The following is a 22434-nucleotide window of genomic DNA, read 5'->3' as shown; positions in this document are numbered from 1 at the left end:
GCTTGAAGTGGTTTCCATTATATACAAGGGTTTACAGTTTGGTTCAATGGCTTTCAGCGCCCCCACTATAAAAATTGTTCCAGCACCCCTGAACACACCTACCAAATAATTGTCCTAAATTTCCACTAGATCTGATTTAAGGTATCTTCTTGCATCTCCCATTAGTATTTATTTTTCAATTTGGATTCAGGAAGCATAACTGACTAGAAAGCAATGGTTTCTTTGTGGGGCATTACCTCTGAAATATTAAGTTATATATGTTATGTACTATGCTAAATAATACTTATTAAGTTACAACATCAGGGAGGGTCTGATCCTGCAAAGAGCTATAACAGCACCTATTGTTACCTGAAATCAATAGGACTCTGTGGAAGAAATTACAGCCCTGATCTTGCAAAAGGGGCTGATCATCCATGTGACCTGATCCTTATTCCAGCTTGGAGCAGAAGGATCTGTGGAGCCCTTTGCAGGAGAAAGACATATAAGAGTGGTCTAAATTCTATGCAGGATTGGCCCCCTAGATTTTAAGCGTCTGAAGGCAGGGACCTAGTTGTCTTCTGTGTCCTGTCTGAGTACAAACACATTGTCCACGCTGACATATAAAAACAGCAAAAACAATAACATCACCCTTATGTATTAACGGCAACAAACTAAGGCACCTGATCTGCTGGGACAGTATCCTTTGCAGCTCCCCCTAATATTAATGGGAGTTAAGCGTGTGTACAAAATAAGCAAAGGACAGCTTCAAGCTGAGGCAGCTGCTTATAGCTCATCTAAACTTCATCCAGCCACCTTTACAGATAAGGGGGAAACTCCTGTTGACAGCAGAGGGGGTAGGATAGGGTCCACAAACTGTACAATAGACACATTATCATAGTAGCACTGAGTCTTTTTCCCCCCGGGAGACTGTCCTGCTGGCTCGCCGGATAGAGCTGCTGCCTTTAGAAACTCCTGGTCACGGTTCAAGTCAGTGATCTAGTACCACGCAAAGAACCTGCACGGCTCACAACCAGCTGCTTGTCACAGCACTGCCCACCCAGGGCAGAATAGATACTTCAGCTATGAATGGGAGGGGAGGATGCTGAGCGGGCATTTTCACCCGTGTCTGCCTCCCGGGTTGGCGGCTGAGAGGGACGCCACCGTGGTGAGGGTAGATCTGAGTTACTGTGACCAGCTCTTTCGGTTTCTAGACACCGGAGCCAATTATTTTGTCCTGGAGGCTTTGCCTCCTTCGCCTCCCCTGTGTCTCTACCCAGATGGAGAAGTTAAGAAACTAAACTGCCGGCTGGGAGCTGCGCGCAGGACTTCCGGGGCTGAGATGGGAAGGCAGATGGGCATATTGAAGGAATGAGCCGAATGCATGAGGAGGGGGAGAGAAGAAGAGGGGATCCTGCCGGTAAAGCCTTACCCTTTGAGCCCTAGTTACCTAGTGCTGGGTTATCTGGAGGAAGCAGCATTTGCCTAGCTGACTCTCCCTCCCGCCCCATGGCATCTGAGCGCTCAACGGAATTACAGTCATCCGTGCAAGGGGGGGGAGGCGACGTGTGTGCGGAGGGCCGGGGGGATACACGGTGGGGAGGAGCTGGAGGCTACGCGGTGGGGGGGGGGGGTTACCGAGTATTTTGTGCTTTGGGATCACTGTGGGCTATGGGGAAATACGCGGAGGTGGGGATACACCGGGGGTGGGGTGGGCAGCGTAGAGCACCGGGCTGGCTGATGCAGGGGAGCTTCGGAGTGGGGGGGGGGTCTGCGCAGATCTGATCACTCGGATAATGACAGAATAAAGTTAGTGGGGTGTGGGGCCCCACCCCCGATCAAAGGGGGTAACAAACAGGAGTCAAATGCTGGGCGGGGGGGCGCTCAGGGAGATGAAGGGGAGGGGGCGGCCCAGCTCGGGCAGGCAGGGTGACGGGGAATGAAATCAGCAGACTGCGCCCCCCCCCTCCGGCCCCCCACTGGAGAGGGCCAGCCCCAGCCGCCTCGCATGTGGGCTGTCCCCAGCCAGGGGGTGCGGAGCACATGCGCCGTGCGAGCACTGCGGAGTGCCAGGCTGGGCGAAGCTGCCGGGCACACACACGCGCAGAGGCAGCCGCCCTCTCTGCAGCCCCGGCTCGGCACCCGCCTCCTCCGCCCGCCCGCGCCGCAAACATGAACGCCCCGGCCGGCCGCCCGGGCTCCCCGGCCGCCCCGCGCTGAAGGCAGCGCGCCCGCCAGCAGCAGCGGCACCGCGGTGAGGGCGGCAGCGGGGGCTCCGCTCTCCCCGCCTGGGCTGGGGAGGGATGGCGGGGCGTGGGGGCTGCCCGGCCCCTTTGCGTGACGATGCAGGGGCTCTCCAGCCATTTGCACGGGGGGCTGGAGGGTTCGGATCCCCCGGCGCGGGGAAGGGGACACGCCGCGGTGCATGAGGACTCCGATCCCCCTGCGTGGATGAGCGGGCGGGGGGGGGGAGGTCGGGGGTTCCCCTCCCATTGCACGGGGGCGCTGGGGGGGGGAGAGATAGCTGCTGAGAGCAGCAGGTCCAGCCGTTGCTGGGACAGGTGGGGGAGCAGGAATGTCTCACGGGAGAGCGGGAAGGATCCCCCTAGAATCCGCGCGCTAGGGGACAGGGGGGACTCGGGGCTGGGGTGGGGATGCGGAGTGACTCTAGCTTTCCTGGGAAGGGCGGGGGGGGGGGAGCCCGGAGCGTCTGGGTCCGCTACGATGGGCAGCAGAGAGGGGAGGGGGAAGGAAGCTAAGCTGCATTTGGGTGTGTGAGGACTACCGACCACGCCCGGGGACCTTATCCCAGCGTTTCCCGGGCACCGATCCAGCCCCACATGCAGAGGATGGGTAGGTCGCTGAAGAAACTCAGCAACAGCTGATACCCTCCCAGCAGCAGCCTGGGACTTTATGGCTAAGATGCTGGCGGTGGCTGGAGGCTGGATAGCTCAGAGCAGGCTGGAGTAACCCGGCGGGGCTGCAAGATGCCTGTCAGAATCAGAGGCTCAGTTCAGATCTATTTAATGGGAGCTTTTAAAGATGGATTTTCGCTTCTGGCTGCGCGGAGAGCTCTGGGGTTTGAGCTCAGCGCTCTGGCCATTATTAGGATGGAGGCAGAGATAGATCAGCATTGATTCCACTCTCTGTTGATAATCCGCCAAGGCAGCAAGAGCTGGAAGCTTGCAGGTGAAGTTGACATGCTGAGGGCAGCTGACCCCAAAATGCCCACCCCATTGGCTCCCCTAAACTGATGACTTCACAATTGTAGATGCTCCCCCCCCCTTCCCACTCCTCAATCCCTTGGGGATTTGGAAGTTGATTTTGAGAGACCTGGAAGATGTGATTGGCTGGGTGGATGGGGATGAGGATTGGGGAAAGCCCAGCTAATCAGGAAGAAACATCAATGTTACAACAGCTGTCAACTCAGCATGAGATCTTGACCTGCCAACAAAGTACACCTGCCACAAGTGTTTGTGGATCTTGAGGCGGTTGGTCTGGGCAGGTGTGTGCCAGGGTGTGCAATTTTTAATTTCCTTGGAGTAACATTTTTACTAGTGACTGGCGGATTTGTTTGTGTGTTGTTTCCATCAGGCCTTTCATTAGCACAGTTTCACTGTTCAGCTGCACCTGCTGTGTCAGTGGTTATATTGTGTGTAATAACATGTCTGTCCTGAGAGAGTATGGGGCTAGTGTGGGCAGGGGGCAGTGTTGTAGGTCAGATTTGCAATTGCTGGCTGCTGGCTTGTGACAGGGGCACCCGAGGAGGATTTTTTTCATTTCCACCTGGCAAGTGACCAGATGTAATTAGGCATGTGTTAATGCTTGGAATCAGCACCTTCCTGTGGGACGCCCGTTTAACCTGTCTGTCTGTTCTGTGCATTTCCAGTGAGCCCATCACCAGGGTTTCAGAGTGACAGGTGCAAGTCGAAATCAAAGTATAGATTACCCATAAAGAGCACCTAGGATTCAGCACTCTGGGATTCAGCCACTCTTACTTATAGGGAGTTTTCATTTTATAATTCAAGTCTCAGGAGATTCTCTGTCTCCTTGTCATTGTTTTAATGTGCTAAAAATGCTGCTGGTTTATACAGCTCAAAACATGAGTTCGGGCACATTTCAGCGTAATTCATAGGTGCTTTATTTGTTATTATCTTGTCTACAACAGCTTTACTGTCAGCTATGATGGTAATGGGTACAGTGTAAAGACCCAGACAAATATGTAGATAGAACAACACGGGTAGAATTAATTCATTTTGTAAGCCAGAAAGGTTAACTTGCACAGTGTATTAATGCTGTCTGAGAACACAGGGATGCCCGCTATCTGGAGAGCGCTGAAGTGGATCTAGTTGATCTAGGCTGTGGGGTTTCCACAGTGCGACCCTTGGCTGCTCTCTTCTTTAATAAGGCGGTGGAACCGGGAGAGAGACTATGTAATGGCTGCTGAGATCAGCATGAAGCATCTTTTACTTGGAGCCGCCGTTTACACAGGCCGCAGCTCTCAACTGAAGGCGACGGTAGCCAAGATGATGGAGCCCTGTGGCTCCTGAGATCTTGGCAAGCTGAAAAAGTGGCCCTCTAGTGGGCAATGTTTGGATGCCCCTGGAGTGCTGTTCATCAATAACCATGCACCTGATTTTCATATAAAGCTTTGGGCCCAATCCTACCAGGTAGTGAGTGCCCTCCATTCCGGAAATCGGTGGGAGTTGGGTTGCTCAGCACATTGCAGTTATGTCCCTCGGTTGGATTGATTGTGGCTGAAGAGCTTTAATTGTTCTCACTGTTCAATACTGACCCCAGAAAGATTGATGAGGTTTTCCTCTGGGAAGCGAACAGCAATGAAGTTTGTCTGGAAGAGCATCTAGTATCATGGAAGAGCAAGGTGACCACAATGAAAGGCGTTGCACCGGGCAATGACCTAAAATTAGGGACAAGAAAGGCATTTGAATAAAGGAAAACATCAGATATACTGTTCAAAGATTGTCCCTGGGGTTATCAAAGTCCTTGGGATATTGTGGGAGAATGGCTTTGGGTCAGTGTGATAGTGCTTTACATCTCATTGCACAAAGCTTATAAAAGGTAAGAAATGTTGCCGTGCTATGAATACCGGTGACAAAGCTTAAAAGAGGAATTAAAATACCTAACAGTTATTATTGTTGGACCAATGCCTGTTACTATTCGGCCAAAGTAGACTTCAAGATTTGGCTGCTGCTGCTGGATTTCTACAGCCTGTTGCTTTGCAGATAAATGAAGAAGACAGATCCCTTCTCCAAGGAGCTTACAATCAAAATTAAACATAGGACAGGTAAAGGCTGGAGAGGAGATAAAGGGAGGAAGAAGAGGGTTATGTTAAAAGATCATAAGATTTTGTTACATCCTCACCTGGTTGGTTCCATGCTCTATTATGTCAAAATGTGAAGATATTATATTTATAAGAGAACAAAGCTAGCTGAGATGTTTGACCTGGAAGGGGAACTGAAAGGGAGTGAGTCTCGAGGGGTCTGAAGGAGAAGATTGAGGCTGGAAGGTGCAAAGAATCAGGGAGCAGATTGTATGCATGATGGGTGATGTGAGAAAAATCCAGGGGTAGGAGAAATCCAGGGAAGTGAGCAGACTAGTGGTTGATAGGAGGCAAAACGTAGGAAGGGATAAAACTGTGCTCTTTTTAGGCAGCTCATGCTGTGACCACTGCTTATCATGTCATTGACAATCATCTTATTTCCTCGTTCCCCTGTTTATTTCATCTATATCTTGTCTCTCATTTTAGACTTAGGTTGTAAATATTTTGGGGCAGAGACCATCATTTGGTAATGTGTTTGTACAGCACCTATCACCTGGAGGCCCTGATCCATGACTGGAGGTGCAGGCGACAATACAATGATAATGGTCTGTAACTGAGCTGTACTTTTAATAACACTGTTGAATAGTAAACATTAGATATTTCTAAGTAATCAAATGAAAAAAACAAAATACCACAAAACCTAAAAGCACAGGGAAAATAGCTAAATGAAAATTTGATTACCAATTATGTATTAGGCTTTGATAGCTTTCATCTGTAAAATAACATTTAATTTTTCTTTATTTATTCTTTATGATTTTAAATAAGAAATATATAATGAACCCTGAGTGTTTTGTGTTAGACATACAGTACAAGTGGTGTCTTACAGTGACCAAGAGGTAAAGAAGCATTTGAGTTTATTACATCCCTTTTATAGATAGGCTTCTGGATAATAGTTCCTTGATAGAACCTAGTCTTCAAACAAATTTGTGATTTAAAAGCAATTTAGTCAAGTGTAATTCCTAGATCTTGAGCATTTTACAGTGCAAGAAAGAGAGACAAAATGTAATGTTTATTAATGAAACTGTGCAGTAATGGGAATATTTTTAGGTGTGATTTAATGTTACATTGAATTTCACAGGAAAAATTTCTACTCAATTATTATCGAAGTTAAGGATGTCAGATTTTGTTTAATGAATGAATTTAATATTGGTGGAAGATGATAGATTGATTGTACTGAGACAGAGGTATTGTTTCTACCAAGAGACAAAACAAGCGTAAGCCTCAAAGATGCCTCATCCAGGCCCTGGGAGGGCTTTAGGATTTGATATTTGTAGCTCAATCTTCCTAGCCCCTTCAGTTCTTGGCTTCTCTGCTAGCAGATATTTCAGTGATGTGAAGACCTACGAATGGGACTGATGCTTATCAACTCATTTCACATATATCACCAAGCAGCCATTACATGGTAATGAAGTTTGGAGGCTCCCAATCTGGATACCCTTTAAATCAATGACCAAGAAATAAAAGGCTCTGGCTCCTGTTCCTAATCACTTTTGCCTCCAAGTTCCTCTTCCTTTCATGTCTGCATGACAAGTGTTGACATTTATTTACAGTATTGGTACCAGTGTTACATGGCAATGTCTCAAGTGCAACATGTTATTATTGTCTGACACCTGTCCCTGAAATGTGCTGATTTCATTGAGGTCATTATGGCTCAGCTTGGGTTTCCCAAAACTGAAACTAACAACAAACCTTTGAGTATGAAAAACGTTCATCTGGTGTAAGTCAGTGGAGCCATGACAATTTACACTAGTTGAGGGTCTACCCCTCTGTCTTATTTTAAATCCTTGTGAGGTTCAGCAGTAGTTCCGAAGTGTAATGTAATCTCTGATAGTTAAAGCTGTTTTTATGGGATAAGTTTTAAATGGAGCTATGGTATTTTTTCACATCGATACGATATGTGGTCTAAGTGATCATTCATATCAATCACTAATAAACTATCACAACTCGATTGCATAAATCAGACCCATATGTTTGGTTTTCTATGTAAATTTCCCCCTTTTTAGTCCAAGATTATACTTGAGTGTCACAAAAAGCTACTACCACAATTTACTCCAACTAGCATTCTCAGTGGAGAGGCCAAGGACTGAATTCCTCTCTGACTCCCTATCTAAGGTGCTTATAGAGCCCCTGTTACTACAGCACCTCGCAGTCTTTAAGGTAGATAACAAGCTTCTCTGAGTACTGTTATTTGTATTACAGTCATGCCTACAGGCTCCAATCCCATTGCACTGGGGACTCACAACATCTCTGTGAGGTAGGGAAGTCCTGTTATCCCCATTTCACAGATGAGAGACAGAGGGAGACTATGTGACTCACCCAAGGTTAAACAAGAGCCCTGCAGTAGAGCTGGGTATTGAAGCTGGCCCAGACTTATGCCCTAAACACGGCACCATCCTTCCTCTCTGGAAGTGCTCTGTTTAGATCAGAGGTGGAGCACATCATTGGGGATGCTGCCCAGCCCATGTCAGTTCTTTCATCAGTACTAGGGAAACAAAACAACATCTAGAGATGACAAATAAATAAATAAAATGCACTTTACTCTCTACTGACTTAAACCTTGATGGTGCTGGGCTAAAAAAGCGACATGTTAATTTAATGAAGACGTTTATATATTTGTCCTTCTCATAAGTGGAGAACATGTTTTATTATGCAAACCACGTTTAATAACGTGTGGCCAAACAATGAGTTTGGAAATAAACCACCCATGGGGTTTTCTCTCTTTGAACTTGAGTCTTAGCAAATTTATAGACAAATGGGAAATAATAACTTGCATGGATGTTGACCAAAAATAGTAAAAAATATGGAAGTAAAACTTCTTCTGCCTTAATTGTTTACTGAATGTTCTACCGTGTGCTCTTTATTCAGTTCCACTGATCAAGTGTTCTCATCTCCAAAATCACCACCACTGTTGATGCCAACTGGCACCCTTTTTTGCAGTCTCAACAAAGAATAAAACACAATGCTGGCTGTTTGGCATGGAGATGGAATCCCCTGATCCTTCCATGATAGGGTTGAGACATGTTGCCGAGACTTGGTGGGGAAAGCTTAGCAGCTCATGCCTGTCCTATATATGGTCTGTGGATAAGCAGAGGCCTTCTGTCTGTGAGTCTGCCAGTCCAGCATCTTTCATGAGGCTTAGGACTTACTCTCAGTGAAATTTTAAATCATGAATCTGCTTTTAAAAATAAACATCCTCTGGGTGCATTATGGATTGGTTGAAGAAGAAAATATATGTTGGGTTCCTAATGGGACTAAGTTAATGAGCTAAGAGCCTTCACAGATAGCAGCTGGCTAGTCAACTTACATCTACCAGGCTTCCCTACCCAGCTCTTCTGATAGCAGCATAGGTCTCCTTCTGCATTGCTGCCATTTTTAATCTGCTTCCCCACCCTCTGTCCAGCAGCCTCCTCCTCAGCTTTGTAGAGCTCAGTCAAGGGTCAGTACTGGATGGAAAACCCAGCAGCCTGGGCTGTATTTCAGCATGTTGCTATCACTAGATCATAAAGGCAGTGGAGGGAAATCAGGGAAATGACAAAGGGGCAATAAATTAAAATATTTTTTATTTTAAGCAATGCAAAGGTTGAGGCAGCTTTGGGTTCAAGTGTTGTGAGTAGTGACTCACATTAATTCACAGGAGATGTTGTTTATCTGGGTCTAGCACTCTCTAACTTCTTTTACAATTGGTTTAATTTCTCAGCTGCTCCTCCTATGACTTGAAAACCTTTCATATTTCACTTAGTGTAGGGATCCTTTTTGTTTCCACTGTCCAGCATGAACCTTCCCTCCGATTCTCTTGTGAACGCTGCTGGGGCAGAGATTCCATTCAAGCTCCCAGGAGCTAGCTTCATTCTCATCTCCCTCGCCTGTCCTTTCACTCACCCCACAGCCTGACTTTTTAAGTCTTTAAATATTTAAAGACTGTCTTGTGTTTTTGCTTTCGTTGACAATTTTAGAGCCTGATCCTGCAATTTTTACTCACCCAAATACTCCTATTGCCATCACTGGGACTGCACATGTGAATGAGGGCTGCTTGTGTGAGGAAGGGCTATGGGATCTGGCCCTGAGTCCCCTTTTTTTGTTCTTCTTTTGACTTTTATTTGCAAGTTTTTTCATCTTTCCCTTTCCCAGGATTACAGATATTCAATATACTGTTTTCATTTTCTCAAACTACTCTGAGTTCTGGCATTAGTCCAGTACTCCGGGTTTTTTTAGCATTACTCTGCTGCTCTGGTTCCTGGCAGTTCTCTGACATTCTGGGTTCAGCAATACTCTGATATTCTGGTACAGTAAGTGGCCAGTCATCCTGGGCAGGTGCAATAATAATTAAGGGTAGGCAAAGTGACTGAAATAAAATGAGAGCTGACCCCAAAGCCTTGGGCAAACCTTGAGCTAAAATCTGTGCTTACAATTTTTGCACCCCCATTTTGAGTGAATCAGCTTTTGGGCACTGTTATAAACTTCTGAACCTTTGGAGGTTCCCCCAAAGACAGCTCATGGTGAGATCAATGCATGGTTACCAGATTCCTCCCAAAATGGAGTGTCTTCAGTTATGCTCTATATATTTCCTTATCCTGGGTTAAATATGTTTCTCTTCCGTGTTTGGTGCACATACTGAATTAGAAAACAAACTTGCACCAGGGCCACCCTTGATCACCTGCTCTCCTCTGTTTATTGAAATGTTGTTGACCTCCCTTTACTAGCACTTTGGCTGCCTTACAAGCTGGTATTATAAATGCAATAGTTGGGGTTCCCATTCTAAAGCTTAGGTGGTGTAGTGCTTTAGTGCGCTAGCCATTCATCTCTGGAGCCTGGGGCTCATATCCCAGGTCAGGGCTGGGCTTATCCCCATTTCTCAGCATTGCAAATCCATGATTCAGTTTAGAGGCATCCATTGTACCTGACTGTCTCCCCTTACCAGTGCCCCATTGCTGGAGCAATAGGAGGTGCTGTTGGTCATGAGAAGGGGTATTGTCAGAGCAGACTAGGAAACTCTGCATTTTATCTGTCTGTATTATGTGCGACTCAAGCCGTGTGTTTCTCACTTGATAAACACTCAGTAGGATGGCGGATTTTTTCCTCACCACCTCTTTCAGAGATAGTCGTGTATGTTTCTAAATCCCTTTGCAAACATCTCCACGGAAGTCCACTCTGCATCAGTCCTCCTCTTTGCCAAGCCATCCATGATAAATAAGGCTCAGCCTTTGTGATTACATACCTCCCTGTCTCCTGAGCTACATTCATCCCCTGATGTTAGTAGCCAGACTCCATGCTACACCAAATGATTTCTCTTGCTTCACATCTTTACAACATTGTCCCCAACCCTCTGTAACTGTCAACACCTTCTGTTCTCTCTCTTCCTCTGAAGAGTTCGCCAGAGCTTCATCTGTTTCCTCTGCTAGGATGAAGAGAGAGATGATTTTTTGTTAACGCTCTGAAGCAATGGAAATAAATTTGGAGCCTCTGCATCCTGCCCAAGGAGGACTGGCTGCATGCGAGGGGGATTAAAACTTCATCCAACCTGAGGCTGCACTGATAACTCTCCAGCAGCCTATGAGCTGCACCTAATTAAAATGAAACGGATGGAGGAATACAAACCCCGGGGACTACCATTCCAAGCGTGTGATGCTTTGAGTGACTTGTTTTTTGATCAAGGTATCGCACACTGGAACCTATAGTCTTCGCAGGCTGCACCTCAGCATTGTGGGCCATTCTAGGTCTGCTGGCCACGCACTGGCTGTCCCTGCTCTGCATGAACAAGTGATGAACCAGGATTTTTACAGAAGGCAAAGCTATGGCACTGGATAGCAGGAGCAGAGGGTGAGTAGACAGGAGAGTTAAAAAATAAGCACAAGAAGCCAGGTCCTCAGCTGGCATAAATTGGCATTGCTCCATTAAAGTTAGTGATTTACGCCGGCTGAGGATCTGGCCTCAGGGTGTATAAAAATATAGTTAAGCAGAGGAATTAAGGGGAAGGAACATGTAGTTGCAGTGGAAATGAGCTAATCATAGCAGACTAAATCTTGGATTAAAGGTCACATATGGGGGATATAATCTGAAGAGTAGGAGATTATTTAACTGTCCATAAAGCATCAAAGGATCTCTCCTGGACATTCACGCATAGACAGCGAGGGCACAATTTTGCAAAGCTCTGATTTTGGGAGACTCAGTTCATGGGTGCCCAAATCAAGACACCTTGGACCTGATTTTAAGAAGTGCTGAACTCTCACAAGTCCAGTTAAAGTTCAGCGGCAGCTTTGAGTGCCCAGTGCCTCTGAAAACCAGGCCCAAGATGTCTCGAGTTAGGCACCCAAAATCAGAGGCCAATTTTTGAAAATGTGGGCTTATGACATTTGGGTTGTTTGATGTTCATGGCCAAGCTTTCAAAGGAAACACGGACTGAACTGTAATCTTGGTGGCATCAGCAGCTGCTGATTGAATAGAGTGCAAATAATTGCCCAGTTGTATGGAGCTGACCTGAAATTTCAGAATCCCTAGTACATGAGAACATAAAAACCTCAGAATAGCCCACTTGCTGTGAACCCTTCTGAGCCTACATGTTTATCCCATTGTTCCTAGCCATTCACCCAATGTCACCCTATAATTCTTCTCTGTCCAGGAATTTTACCTCCTTCAAACATTCATAGGCTCTTTCATGTGGTCCCTTCCTTCTCTGGTCATGTCTTAGTTAGGTGATATATATCTTGCTCCCTTGTTCTGTCATCATAAATCAAACCCAGCAAATCCCTGATCACTTTTGTTGCTCTTCTTTGAGCTTCTTTCCATTTGTCAGTCAATATCGTTCTGGGGTGCGGTGCCTGGAAATTAATGCAGTATTCTAAGTTCAGTTGCACCGGTGTCAGAGAGAGGGGGATCCGATTGGCCTTATCTTAGCATGCACAACTGCTATATAGTTGTCACTGAACTGTTGTCATTTTGCCTTTGATCTTACATGTTCATATGAAATAAGAACTTGCTAAACCAACTCTCAGTCTGGTTAGCTTTTTCTCTGTTGTTTTTGATGTTCACTTATCTGCCCTTCTTGATCATAGCCAAGATCCGAAGCAGAAGTGCAGAAATACAGAAAGAAAGGCCTCTCTCCAGGTGCCTGTGTCCAGATTTTGACAAGAAAGCCTGTTCTTCCAAGATTCCCAGTTTTGCAGACCTAAGTGCTTTGGATGAGGATTTAAGCTTGCACATGGTTTTCCGAACTGCACCTTCTGAGGTTCACTCATCACCAGGACCCGTGTGGTTTTACAGCTTGGGGGGGTCCGATTCACTCATGGGTCAGCGCTGGTGTAAACCCAGTTGCAGAACGGTGGTGGTGGAATGCTTGTCAGGAGAGGACGCTGTGGTGGTGGAACAGGGGGGCCAATGGGAGTCAGTGCTGCCTGGAGAGTGAGTGATGCTGGATGGAAAGGGGGCATGGCTAGGCTGGCTGAGGAATGTGCTAAAATAGCACATCCCCTCAGTGGCCTCTGCCAGCAGGACTCGGACTGGCTGTTCCTGAGATGTGCTGGTGTGGGGGGTGGGGTGTAATTTACACCTTCCTACCCAGATTCAATGGTTTTAGCCCAGGAAATGTGTGATCCATCACAAGTGCTGTGTGCTGATGGAGGGCATCATGGTGCACAGACGCCAGCCTGCAGAGTCTGGGCAGCAGAATGATTCCTTGGACCACTCCAGGCCAAAATCACTTGTAGGAAATTAGGTTTGCTTCGTAAACAGTGACTGAATCCCTCCTGGTCAGGGTAAGATGGGAGGCAGCTTTCAGGGGCTCCTGAGGAGAGCGATGATAAAATCATGTACATAAAAGGATACTTTGGAGAATAATGAGAAGTGATGGCTGAACATGGAACTTCTTGTAATGGTCCTCTCCAAATGCTCCAAGAGGCAGCTTGGAAAATGCTGTCTGCCTAGCTCCTTGGGTACAGTCGGAACTGCTCAGTGCATGATGTAAAATGAAGGCAGTACGAGTGTAGATGCAGGGATTCCATGCAATGGTAACATGCGCAGGGCCCCATCCAGCTCTCTTTGCTATCTGTGACCGGTTCCTCCTGTGGCAAGATGGCTGATTTTAGTCTGGTGGGTCCTGCGCTTTTCTTGGCGGGGAGCTAAGATGCCACCCTTTGCCCCTGCTCTTGGGTGCCGAGGACCCCGCTAATAGCCCGGGAAGGTGGTAGAGGAGGGAAGCGGGGGAGGCATCTGGGTTTGCTCCTTGCTCTGAGTCCCAGACCCTCTCAACCCCTGTTGGTTTCTTACCCTCATCCCCCTTAGGTGGGGTTACCCTCGGTCCTTAGATGCTGGGGGGAAGGGAATCTCCCTGTCCTACTGGACAGGGTCTCCCTTACTTCAATTCTCAGGTCTTCCAAATCTCTCAACACACCTCTAAGCTCCACTCCTTCCTCCTCCTCCTCTGTCTGCCTGACGCAGGGGGTTTTATTAGGTTCTTAACAGGGCCTTAATTGACTGCAGGTGCTCCAATTAACCTGCAGCCACCTTCCCTAGTCTACAGGGAACCATGCCTTAATTAGCCTTGAGCTTATATATTTCCCCTCTAGCACTCTCCCACTGCTCCCTGGCCCTCCTGTATCACACTCCCTACCACATATTTCCATATGCCCAGGCCTGCATCTAGCCTCATCCTGCCTACTTGTGACCCCTCCCACTCTGGCTCTCTCAAGTGACCCCTTTCTATGCACTGTGAAGCAACAAGGTTGAGACACAAGTGTCCAAGAGAACTGTGGGGCAGGGCAAATAGAGATTTCCATCTTTGCAGCACAGGGAGGCCAACGTTGGATGGGGCCATGGCTGGGGATGCGAATGAGTATTTGGTTCTACTGTAGGGCTCCAGGTGGTTGCTTCACTCTAAGGGCACCATGGGTGATGGTTGATGAGATCAATGACTGCAGCAGACCCGTTCACTGCCCCTGTACTGGCTTCTTAGGTGGAGGTGACCCTAAGAGAGTCTCTCTGGATAAATGTGAAGCAGTGTCCAAGCAGCAGCTATGCTACCTACAGATGAAACCATGCTCATGAATTGCGTGTGGTTTCATTTGTAGGCCTGCAGTGGCAGCAGGGACAGCAGCCTCTGCTCTTTGGCATTGCTGCATGTTTTCATATCCACTTCCGTGGTCCTTCCCTGCAGGGTTTAGAGAAATTCAGAAGGAGAGAATGTAGGTGTAGGCCTTCCAGCAATCTAAACACACGGCATGCCAATATCATTCTACCTATTCTGTAGTTCCATGATCCTTCCTTGGGAGATTGCGCAGTGTGAAGCTCATAGCTTGTTTCCTCTTTATTCCTCTTACTCTCAGAGTCCCTCTGTTGTGGTCGTCTTCACTCCGGCTGTGTAGAATTGGATGTGATTCTCTTCAGAGTTTGTGTTGCTCAGAATACTGACTGGTTGGTAATGGTGGGAGGGGTCATTCAAGGTGCTCTCCCCTCTTTACCCTTCCCCTGATTCTGAGTACACAGCCTTTGCAGCACTTCAAGACTTGGATGGGTATTGGGCAGCTTGTGGATTTTTGCGGCCTAGGAAAATGCTGCGGTTTTTTTTTTTATCCTGGAGAGAGATTTGTGAAAATGTGTCTGAAATCTAGTGCACTCTGTGATGTAAGTGCCAGGCCCTCTGTTAGATTTAGCAAGTGCAGTGTATGGGACTGAGCAAACCAATGCATCTCCCAGAACAGAAACAGCTTGGGGAGGTCAATACAACCAACACAGGTGAGATGCCAAAAATGTTTGACGGATGCATTATGGAAGCTGAAATGTGCTATCCGAGGAAGCAGCGATGTGCTGCTTAGAAGCAGACAGTTTCCAGTAAACATCAAGAATGGTGACTCTTGTCTTGTCATGACAGCTCTGTGAGAGTCATCAGGACTCTCTTCTGCTCAAAACATTTTCCAGTATGGGAAGTTTTCAGAGTTATTGATTCATTCAACAGAGCAGAGAGAACTTTGGGGTCTCTGTGTGTGTGAAATGTATCATTGCTTCCACAGGTCTAAGGAAGCCAAACCCCAGGCTAATTGCTGTTAAGTTCAATGGGCCTGATTCTCCTCTCACATTAGTTTTACACCAGTGTTAACTCCACTGGTTTTCTTTGGCTTAATCCTGATTCACACTGATATCAGTGAGAGGAGAATCAGACACAGTGGATTTTAATTAGAGTAAATGAAATCAAAAACTGGTAATCTCGTAAACACCCCACTTAGAACAAAGCTCTGTGTTCAGACACGTGTTGAGCTGTAACCAGTGCTTGATTTATAATGAAAGAGGTACTGGGGCTCCAGGAATTAGGTGCTAGGGTGCAAGCATTTTTTTTTTTTTGCTTTCATAACTGATGCAGCAAGCCCAGAGCGGCTGGGACTATGAAATGTCATAGAATCATAGAATATCAGGATTGGAAGGGACCTCAGGAGGTCATCTAATCCAACCCCCTGCTCAAAGCAGGACCAATCCCCAATTTATGCCACAAATCCCTAAATGGCCCCCTCAAGGATTGAACTCACAACCCTGGGTTTAGCAGGCCAATGCTCAAACCACTGAGCTATCCCTCCCCCCCGGCAAGCCCCGGCATGAATTAAGCACTGGCTGTAATAACCCTGGTGCTTTCCACACTGGCAGCTACACAAAGGCTTCAGGGCAGGTGTAAATGTATGGCTGCGGCATCCAAAGAACTTGAACAATTACTTAAGAGTAACCTAGTGGCGGGATTTAAAGGGTAGATGTGGGCCCATTGCCAGTGACATTGCCTGCAGTAGCTGGATTCTGTAGGCAGCCCTTGATACAGTAGCCTGCATTTCCTAATGGACTCTGAGATGAAGCAGAAATAAAGCCTCAAACCCTCAAGTGCTGGCATGTTTCCTAATCTGAATTACCAGATGAGTCTGAGGAGAAAAGCAGGAGCCCTAAGGGAGGACTGGGATTCCCTTTCTTCTTTTCAATGGAGTGAGTGGCTGACTGGCTGTGATTGGTTGGTAATGAACTGCCACCTGGTCTTGGGGAGAGGCTATTAGGGGCTCCTTTTCGCAAAATGTCGACTGCCAGCTGACAGCCTTTGCTTCTTCTGCTAAGCCACAGCAACCTCAGCAGCAGTACACATGTTTTATAGGAGGGCTCCAGTAATAAACACAATCAACAGCTGGTCCCATTCAAGGGGAGCTACTTGTCCTGTCCTCTTAGGCGCTGTCTGCACTGGGCAGAAAGACATCACAAGAAGTCATTGCTTGGAACCCCGCAGGCAGCATAGCACAGGTGGTGCGGGGGGAGGGGAAGGGGCTCTAACTTATTGCAATCTGAACTATCTGTTATGGGATGCTCTGCTGCCCAGGATTGCCAACATGCAAAGTGGTCCAGCTGCTCTCCCTCTCCTCCCAGCTCTGCAACTGCCAAGCCCTTATGAAGAGGGGGCAGTATAGTTCTGTGTACGTTGACCTTGCACAGCTCCTCTGTTTGGGTGAATTCACCCAGGGGCCTTTGCAACCCTTTAGGGCGCTGGAGTATAGAGGGACTGTACCGGAGGGTGGATTTGGCCCCTTGTGTTCTCACGTTACAATGATGGCAGGTCCATTACAAGCATTATTCATACTGATCTGCATGCGGTGCCTGCACTGGCTGAACCACGGCTGCCTGCTAGGGTTTCTGTTCAGTGTGGAGAGCAAGTCTTGCAGCTGCACTGGTTCCGGTGCCTTTCCTCAAGCACAATGCAGTGCTTCCCATCTGGAAATTACCCAAAAGGCCATGCCCCCAGGAACTGTGCTGAGAGTTAGGGGGTAGGTATGTCAGAATACACTGGTGTGTCGAGGCAGTAAACATTCGTCGGGACAAGCAAAACAGCTGGCCTAATCCAGCAGCTGATGAGCTTGAAAGGTTTTCCTTGCTTAGATAACAAGTTCTTAAGCGTGTGCCCTTGGGAAAGAGCTACTTTTCCCTTTCCCATTAAACTAGTTTCATACTAGAAGAGCTACGCATTTCCGCTTTCTTCTCTCTTTGGGTATTTGTAGCAAGATGTGAAGTAAATTCAAGGTACAACATGTAGACGCAGGACCATCAAGTCTATCTTGCCTCTGGGAGTGGCCAGTTCCTGATGCTTCAGAGAAAAGTGACTTCCCACCCTTCCTACAAGATCAGATGTGCAATGCTCTACCAGAGTGGAAAGATTAGGATTCCATCTTGACTGCCATGAGTGACCAGGTTATGCCCTGAAGCCTGAGATTTCATTCCTCTTAGTTTAGCATCTTCAGCTTTATCATTGGTTTATAAATAATGTCGCACTAGAGGGTAGTTGTCTTTACTCAGTGGAGGTGATATTAGTTACACGGTGAAAGAAAGTAAGGACTGTAATGGGTTGATTGTTACTATGGGACAGTAAAGGCTCATAGAGAAGTTGTTTCTTTCAACTCAAAGAACCTGCTGGTGAAACTTAAGTCCTAGTTTTGAAGGCCTGATTCAGGTCTCATATGGGTGGTGTGGGGGGAAAGTCAGGTATAACTCCAGTTAGTCCATAGAGTTACACTGGTTTAATTGAGAGGAGAATCAGGGTTTCTGCCTTTATTTGTCCTTCCACTGCATGTGGCACAGCAAACCCATAGACATGTATTTCATTACATTAGCCTGAGTTGGTGGCACCCGCCTGTAGGTGCATTCAATCTTATAGGCATGAAACAGCCCACAACGATGAAAACCTTCTGCTAACATGATCCTGCAAGGCGGTAAATTCTCTCCACTCCTATTGACACCAACAGGAGTTGAGGGTGCTCAAGACTTAACAGGATCAGACACATCGTTTCCAGTTTCCCAGCTGCCTGACCCTGACTCTGAGAAGCGCGTGTTAAGAAGCATGCTGGGAAATTGCCTTAAATGCCTGACTTTAGTGTAGCAGCTTCTAGTGTTGACTAATTGCTGTTTCATAATGTGCAATACAGTTGCAGAGCTTCTAATGAGATTTGGAAGGTAAACAAAGCCATCAGGTTAATTTGCAGGAACAGGCTGCTGAAATATTGAGTGTGAGATCATCCTGCAGGGCTGGAATCCATCCTGAAGCTTTCTCTGAAGAATGACAGCCATGTAATGACTGCTGGCAGAGCTGTCACTTACTGGGCCGGATCCTGTGCTGGCATGGATTGGTATAGCGCCATTGACCAAAATAGAACTATGCTGATTTACATCAGTGGAGGGTCTGGCCCATTATTATTTATTATTGTATAGTGCTCACAGGTGTGCTGGACATTGCACTAAGAATATGTAGATGAGAGGGCCTTGCCCCAAATAGCCCTCAGTGTAAATGATGGATTTGAGAGGCTGGTGAGGATGCAACCTCACTAGGAGTAAGGAAGGATTCAGATGACAGACATAAGGTTAATCAGTTTAGGTCTCCATGTGATTTAGTTGTGGTGTCTGAAGCATCTTTGCTCAGTGCTGTGGGGAGACTGTTCAGGCTTGAAGGGAAATTTGGATTTTGTTTCTTCCACTTCACTTTCTGACCCCTCCCCCTCCTTCTTCGTTGTCCTTGTAAGGTAGCGTACTTGCGACCAATAGCACCCCTTTGTGTCAGGGTTCAGTGCTGCAAGGGGTCCTTGCCTCCAGAACCTCCTGCAGGCCATCCCATCTGCCTCTCGCCAGGCTCAACCCTCTGACCAAGACACATACAGTTCAGTCCCCTTCCAGGGTAACAAACAGGTCCAGCTGAAAGTTCACAAAACATTTCAACAGAAACAAGTCTTCAGTCCCCCGCTAGGACTATTCCTCAGCCCGTCCTTCGGGGTCTTCAGCTCCACCCTGGGCTCAGTATTGCCTCCCTAGGGCTTGCATCCTCTGGGGCTTGTAGGGGAACCTAGGGCCACGCTCTATTCTGGCTTCCAGCCCAGTGACCCTGTATTAAGCAGCTAGGTCTGCTTCTTCAGATACACTGCTGGTTCCCTGGGCTGCTTCCTACCTCTAAGCCCCCTCAAGCTGTGCTCTCCCCCCACCCCCAGCCTGTGCTTAACGGAACCTCCTTTTGGTTGTCAGCCTCTAGCATCTCTCTAGATTTTCCAGCTTCTCCTTTCTCTGCTGGACTAACCCCTCTTCCACCACTGAAGTGCCTTTAACTGGCCCTACCTCAGGAGCTCCCCACAGGAACCTAACCTGCTCCCTGGGGATCATCCCACTTGGATTTTTACCTGTTTAAGCTCTGTCTCCAGGTTCCTCCCACCCAAGCCTCACCTGCACTCTGTAGGTACATCTACACTGCAGTAAAAGACCCATGACACTGCTTTGGCTGTGCTGGGTCAGCTGACTCAGGCACATGGGACTATAAAATTGCAGTATAGATATTCGGGCTCGGGCTGGAGCCTGGGCTTTGAGATCCCAAGATGGGGGAAGGTCTCAGAGCCCAGACTCCGGCCCGGGCCCAGATGTCTACACTACTATTTTTAGCCCCACAGCCCAAGCCCTGCAAGCCAGAGTCAGCTGCCCGAGGCTCTGAGACTCAGTGGCGTGGGTTTTTTATCACTGTGTAGCAGTACCCTTAGGATTTCTCTCCACAGGAGAGTTCAGTCTCTTCTGCAGTTTCCCTCCCTTCTCAGTATGTAACTGAGTTACATAAGAATGGCCATACTGAGTCAGATCAGTGGCCCATCTAACTCGGTATCCTGTTTTCTGACAGTGGCCAGTGCCTGAGGCTTCACAGGAATTGAACAGAACAGGGAAGTTTCAAGTGATCCATCCCCTGTTGTCCAGTCCCAGCTTCTGGCAGTTGGAGGTTTAGGGACACCTACACATGGGGTTGTGTCCCTGACCATCTTGCTTAATAGCCATTGATGGATCTATCCTCCATGAACTTATCTCATTCTTTTTTGAACCCAGTCATACTTTTGGCCTTCACAACAAGCCTTGGCAATGAGTTCCACGGGTTGACTGTGCGTTGTGTGAAGAAGTACTTCCTTATGCTTGTCTTAAACGTGCTATCTCTTAATTTCATCAGGTAACCTCTAGTTCTTGTGTTATGGGAAGGGGAAAATAACATTACCCTATTCACTTTCTCCACACCACACAGGATGTTATAGAGACCTTTGTCGGACCCCCTATCATCGTCTCTTTTTCAAGCTAACCAGTCCCGGTCTTTTTAATCTCTTCTTGTATGGAAGCTGTTCCATACCCCTAATTGTTTTTTCCGCTCTTCTCTGTCCCTTTTCTAGACCTGAATGCTGGATTCAAGGTGTGGGTGTGCCATGGAGTTCTTCTCTTATGGTTTATGGGGAAGGCGACTCATCTGCTGAGTCTGTAACTGCCACCTACTATATTCCTCATAAATTCATGCCACTACACTTTCTTACCCTGCGCTATAGCCTTAAAATAAGTAGTAGAGTTTTTTTAATGTGATCAACTTTCCCATTACGCTCACTAGACCCCTTATAGTAAATTCTGTTACCTTAAAACATCTAAATTGTTCTCTAAAGAACCTATTATTCCTGAAAACAGTCCCTGCATTCCATATCAGGTGATCAGCTGTTTCTTTGATCTTACATAACCCATCTTTGTGTCTATTCAATAAAGATAAATTACTATTCAAACCATAGTGACCAGCTATCAGTCTGAATATGAGTACTTCACTGATCCTTTCCTAAGTTCGGAGTAGAGCATTATCCTCTGTTTTGGGGCATAATTCATGGAATCTTCTTCTTTTCTCCTTGGTCCATAATTCTTGCCCTTCCTATTTAAATCCTTTTTGAACCAAACTTTTAAATTCCTGCTTATTCAAAGGAATCTTTATATCAATTTCTCAATTTTTTAAAACCATTTTTCACTTCCCTATCCGCTATTTCATTGCCAGATATCCCAGAGAGCTGGAATTCATGCTAGTATTGTGTTCACGTCCGAGCATACTAAGTGTTGTCAGAAACAATATTTCATTGATTAGCTCACTCCTGCTTTCAGAGGCACTGCTTTGAATTGCCAGTATACCTGATAATGAATCCAAAAAGAGAACAGATGCGGTAGGCCATATGGCCCTTATCCAGTTTCATTCAAATATTATTCCCACCAATTCAGCTGTCATAATAGCTAAAAAATTAGATATTCTTTTAGATTTCTTAAATCCAATCACAGAGGGTCAAAAGGCCCACTGTACCTGTTTTTCATCTTTCAAGCCATCAGTATATATTCAGCTATTGTGACTCCATTTACCATATATTAACTTTCATATAAGACAGCTCTTTGTTTCTCTTGATTTTATTATATAATTCTAAATCCAAATCTGGAGAGACAATTTTCCAGGTATAACTTATTGCCCCAGAAGTATAGACTTTAGTATCTTCTTGTCCTTCCTTTTCACTTAAGTTTTTTACCCACATTTTAACCCTAAGAGTACAAGGGAGTTTATTGTGTCAGGCTAAATTTCATCCAGTTATTTCCAAACATTCCTCCTATATTTATCCAGCATTCTTATCTGCACTATTTCCTTTGACTTTAGGGGAAGAAAACTTGTCTCTTTCACCAACAGAAGTTGGTCCAGTAAAAGATATTACCTCCCCACTGTTAGCCCAAAACGTCAGGTCTAACATTTTCATTCTTAAATGGAGAGGCATTTCTCCAGTAGCCACCTGCATTACACACAGTGGTGTTGTGAGAAATGCACCACATGCTATTTGTAGTACTTGAGCTTGACTTTACTCTAACTTTTTAAGCTCCGAACTGGCTGCAGAGCTAAAGGCTTGATACCCACAATCTGATTTTATTAATGCTGTATATAGCTTCATCAGCACTTTCTTATCTGCTCCCCAATTAATCCCAGCAATATCTTTAGGTACATTACTCCTCCTTTATATTTGTAATACTTTCTATATGGCCCTTCCAAGTAAGTTTATTATCGTACAATACACCTGGAAATGTAAAACTATTAACTACATGTGCCTGTTCTTCACAAAGATATGAATGACACTCATAAATCTTTCTTCTAGTGAAGATCATCCCCTTTGTTTTAGTGATTGAAAATTTAAGTCCCCAAGCAGGTCTCCATTCTGAGACACATACACACACACCCTACAAAAATAGCAGTTATCCCCTATTGAGTTCTCTCCTCCTGAGTTCCTTATAAGGCCCAGTCGCCCAATGATCCTTACCTAGCTCCGCCCCATCTG

General features: G+C 46.5%; 1 protein-coding gene across 2 annotated transcripts in view; it reads left to right on the top strand.

Annotated features, from left to right (window-relative positions):
- Positions 1-1367: 1367 nt before the first annotated feature.
- The window catches only part of LOC311526236 (actin-binding protein WASF3-like), a 64594-nt gene continuing 43527 nt past the window's right edge, over positions 1368-22434 (top strand). For both annotated transcript variants that reach the window (XM_084639067.1, XM_084639066.1), the window contains exon 1: positions 1368-1396. The gene's annotated coding sequence lies outside the window, so the exon portion shown is untranslated. The remainder of the gene's footprint in view (positions 1397-22434) is intronic.

This window comes from Lepidochelys olivacea (genome assembly GCF_965140295.1).
Source record: "Lepidochelys olivacea isolate rLepOli2 genome assembly, chromosome: 9".
In the NCBI taxonomy this organism is placed as follows: Eukaryota; Metazoa; Chordata; order Testudines; family Cheloniidae; genus Lepidochelys; species Lepidochelys olivacea.
Note: the sequence above shows the minus strand (reverse complement) of the source record. Positions and strands in the feature narration are given on the sequence as shown.